Genomic DNA, 4,497 nt, shown 5'->3' with positions numbered 1-4,497 from the left:
TCCTAATACCTCTCGCTTTAACCTTTGTTATGAGCTTACTTTGTGAGTTTTTAAAAAATCTCATGAATATTCAACTCTACGTTATCCATTGGTTCTTCATTGCCTATGTCCACAAGAATCATCTTCAAACCATTCAAAAAAAATGTTTGCCACTTCTGGTTTTCTTTCATCGGTATATTCTCACACTCCCAAGTTATGTTATTACCTTCTACATATGTAGTCGCATGTTCTTTGTAATCGAGTCCAACAGACACCCGACTGCGGATGACAAGATAACTGCTCTGTAGTTCACCCCTCTCCATCTTCATCCTTTCTTAAACTGTTGGATAATATTTGTAACCTTTGCCTTATACAGATTGGCTAAATGACGTTCGAGAATGTGTCAGAAGATAAAGTAAAAATCCGCGATGCAATGAACATGTCTATTGCTGCTTCCTCATAAATCCTTGTATGAAGTACATCTGGTCTGTCAGATTTATAAATACTCAATCCAGCTTTCTTTTCAAAGATGACCTCAACATTGATAAGAATAATCTTAGACGTTACTTACACAAGTCCCATGGTCACTTGGTATTTCTGGAAGAATTTCTGGACATTCTTGCAATGAAGATAGACGCAAATAAACTGTTTCTTTTCCGAGATTTCTCTGTTCTCTGCAATAAACTATCCTGAACGCATACCAACTGTTCCACATTTGACCTTGTTTTTATTTTTTTTCATACATTGATAGATGCTTTTTAGCAGTTTTTATGTTTTTCTTTCGTTTGCATGCTTTTTCTCTTTTCGATTTTCTTCTCAGTTTCTTGGCCATCCTTTGCTGGGTCCTACATTTCTCTGAATCCACTGGATTACAGCAACTTGGCATTTTTATAAGCTGCCTCCTTTCATCAAATAGGTAAGTGAAGGTGGGGTTGAAAGTGATACTCGGAGAGGAGGGTGGGCCAGATTGATAGCAAGGAAGGTGGACGCATAGGAATGTACAAAAGGGTGGTGCTGACTTGGAGGGTTGGAGTGGGATAGGGTGGGATTAGTGGAAATGGGGGAATCCACTATGATCCCCTGTGTTTGGAAGGTCCCAAGGCAGAAGAGGAGGCTTTCTTCCTGCAGGTTTCTGGTGGCTCAGGTTTGGCGATGGAGTAGGTCCAGGACCCTCATGTCCTTGGCAGAGTGGGAAGGGGAGTTAAAGTGCTCAGCCACAAGGCGATGGAATTGTTCAATGTGGCTGTCACAGAGATGTTCTCTGAAATGTTCCACAAGTTGACCTTCTGCCTCGCCAATGTAGAGAAGAACACATTGGGTTCAATGGATGCAGTAGATGAGGCGGTCTGTCTCCCTTCATCACTTATCACTTTCAACCCCACCTTCATCTACCTACCGCAATCCCTGCTAACCTCCCCCCTGTCTCACCCCTTCTCATTTATCCCTCAGCCCCCTTGGCCCATAAGCTTCATTCCTGATGAAGGCCTTATGCCCGAAACATCGATTTATCTGCTCTTAGTATGCTGCCTGACTGTGCTTTTCCATCACCACACTCTTCGCCTCTGACCTCCAGCATCTGTAGTCCCGACTTTCTCCTCACACCTTGACGGCTTGCATGACTCATATTTATAACAGTTACTTCAAATTAAACAAAATCTGTCGTGTACTCAAACAGCATAAAAGAAAACCGATACATTGTGGTCACTGTTCCCAAAATGTCCTTTACAGCAAATTTTTCAATTAGCTCTTCTGATCACTCAACACCAATTCCTAAATCACCTGATCTCGAGCTCAGTGCTTAACATAATGCTCATGTAAACCATCTCACACGTGGTCTTGAAATCCATTTTTCCCAGCATTAGCATTCAATTGGGTTAACACAGTTTAGATATAATTTAAACATATATCATACTGCAGTACCCACAAATGTACATATCTCATTTCCTGTTTTATAACATGCCCTGCATTTGTATTGCAGCTTTCACTTTGCTCCTCCTTGCTGGTTTTGCGATCCACCTTACTAGATTCTGCGGAATCTGAGCGATGTGGGCTCTGGGGAGATTGATGGTAGAGATCATCTCGCTACATCATTTATGATCTTCTCAAACTTTAAGTTCTCCAGATCTCCCGTTATGCTGATGGAGTAGAGAAGGACAATGATCTTCCAACAATGTTCTGTATTCCCCCAGAGAGCTGAGACTGCTCTAACCTGGGTCGGAACTTTACAATAGGCTGGTAAAGTGTTGCTGCTTCTGTACAGGAAGATTACATCTGGAGTAGTGTGTACAGATTTAGCCTCTTCTCTGAAGAAAGGATGTTGTTATATTGGAAGCAGCTCAGAGATGGTTCCCTCAACTGATTCCTGCAATGAAGGTGCTGGCTTATAACGAAAGGATGATCAAGTTGACCCAGTAGCCATTGGAGTTTACAAAAATTAAAGATGATCTTATTTGAACAAAGTTGACAGAAGGAGTTAACAAGTGAAGGGAATTACACAGATAGTGGAGGAATCCATTCCGTTCTCCAGCCTGTTACACAGGAACAACAGGAGGATATTCAGGCCTTTGACCCTGATACAACAAAACAGGATGAGGCTATTCAGCCCCTGGAGCCTGATATACATTTACAGAAGGAGGCCAATCAGCCCCTCGAGCCTATAACAGTAGGCCATGCTGCACCAGTATCCTGTTCAACAGCAACAGGAGCAGTCTATTCAGCCTCCTCAAGTCTGTAACATAGGAACTGGAAGAGGTCACACAGTGACTCGAGGTTGTTACACTGGGATAACAGGAGGCCATTCAGACCCACCGAGCCTATTGCAAGGGAATTGGATAAGGACAAAAACTATCTGAGACTTCTTTCATGAGAAACGAAGAGGTAATTTATACACGTGTTTGTTTTATGGGAATAAGAGACGACGAATCAATCCCTCGGTCCCATCTCCGGGATACATGAGGAGACCGTTCAGTATCTCCACCTGTTATGGAGAAGTATGAGAAAACCCATGAGCCCCTCAAATTGTTACACAGCAGCAGGAAGATTCCATAACCTCCCAATCCTCAAAAGCATCAACAGGAGGAGGTCATTCTGGCCTTGGAGATGGCAACATGGGAACACCAGAAAGACATCAGCCAATCGAGTTTGAATACCAGCAAGATGATGAGTCCATTCAGACATACATGGCTCTTACACAGCAATTGGAGCAGATCTCTTCAAGCCTTGTGCCCATAAAACAGGAATTCAAAGAAAACATGAAGGTTTTCGAAAGGGAAGAACTTGTAATAATGTAATACATGAGCGACTAAAGTTTAACAATAAACTATTGTAATTTAAGGCAAATTGCTAGAGTCCATTGTTCAGGACATATGCAAACTCAAACCACAATTCGTCAGAGTCAACATGGTTTTACGAAGTTCTGGACTAGTGGTGCTGGAAGAGAACAGCAGTTCAGGCCACAACCAAAGTGCAGCGAAATCGACATTTCGGGCAAAAGCCCTTCATCAGGAATAAAGGCAGAGAGCCTGAAGCGTGGAGAGATAAGCTAGAGGAGGGTGAGAATGGGCAGAAAGTAGCATAGAGTTAATGGGTGAGTGGAGGAGGGGATGAAGATGATAGGTCAGGGAGGAGAGGGTGGAGTGGATAGGTGGAAAAGGATATAGGCAGGTCGGACAAGTGCAGACAAGTCATGGGGACAGTGCTGAGCTGGAAGTTTGGAACTCGGGTGAGGTGGGAGAAGGGAAATGAGGAAACTGTTGAAGTCCACATTGATGCCCTGGGGTTGAAGTGTTCCGAGGCGAAGGTGAGGCGTTCTTCCTCCAGGCGTCTGGTGGCGAGGGAGCGGCGGTGGAAGAAGGCCCAGGACCTCCATGTCCTCGGCAGAGTGGGAGGGGGTGTTGAAATGCTGGGCCACGGTCTGGTATGGTTGATTGGTGCAGGTTTCCCCGAGATGTTCCCTAAAGCGCTCTGTTAGGAGGCGCCCAGTCTCCCAATGTAGAGGAGACCGCATCGGGAGCAACGGATATAATAAATGATATTGGGGATGTGCAGGTAAAACTTTGATGGATGTGGAAGGCTCCTTTTGGGCCTTGGATAGAGGTGAGGGAGGAGGTGTGGGCACAGATTTTACAGTTCCTGCGGTGGCAGGGAAAAGTGCCAGGATGGGAGGGTGGGTTGTAGGGGGGCGTGGACCTGACCAGGTACTCACGGAGGGAATGGTCTTTGCAGAAGGCGGAAAGGGGTGGGGAGGGAAATATATCCCTGGTGCTGGGGTCTTTTTGGAGGTGGCGGAAAGTCAGCGGATGATTTGTCTTATGCGAAGGTTTGTAGGGTGGAAGGTGAGCACCAGGGGCGTTCTGTCCTTGTTATGGTTGGAGGGGTGGGATGTGGACGAGATGTGTTGGAGGGCATCTTTAAGCACCTGGGAAGGGAAATTGCGGTCTCTAAAGAAGGAGGTCATCTGGTGTGTTCTATGGTGGAACTGGTCCTCCTGGGAACAGATACGGCGGAGGCAGAGGAATT

The 4,497-nt window shown here is 45.2% G+C and overlaps 1 long non-coding RNA gene across 1 annotated transcript; it reads left to right on the top strand.

Annotated features, from left to right (window-relative positions):
- The first annotated feature begins 338 nt into the window (after window positions 1–338).
- LOC132811918 (uncharacterized) lies at window positions 339–3,312 on the top strand. The gene is made up of 2 exons (XR_009643400.1): window positions 339–895; window positions 1,958–3,312. It is a non-coding gene; the product is annotated as an uncharacterized LOC132811918 (long non-coding RNA).
- The last annotated feature ends 1,185 nt before the right edge of the window (window positions 3,313–4,497 follow it).

Source organism: Hemiscyllium ocellatum, unplaced genomic scaffold (genome assembly GCF_020745735.1).
Source record: "Hemiscyllium ocellatum isolate sHemOce1 unplaced genomic scaffold, sHemOce1.pat.X.cur. scaffold_2454_pat_ctg1, whole genome shotgun sequence".
Lineage (NCBI taxonomy): Eukaryota > Metazoa > Chordata > Chondrichthyes > Orectolobiformes > Hemiscylliidae > Hemiscyllium > Hemiscyllium ocellatum.
Note: the sequence above shows the minus strand (reverse complement) of the source record. Positions and strands in the feature narration are given on the sequence as shown.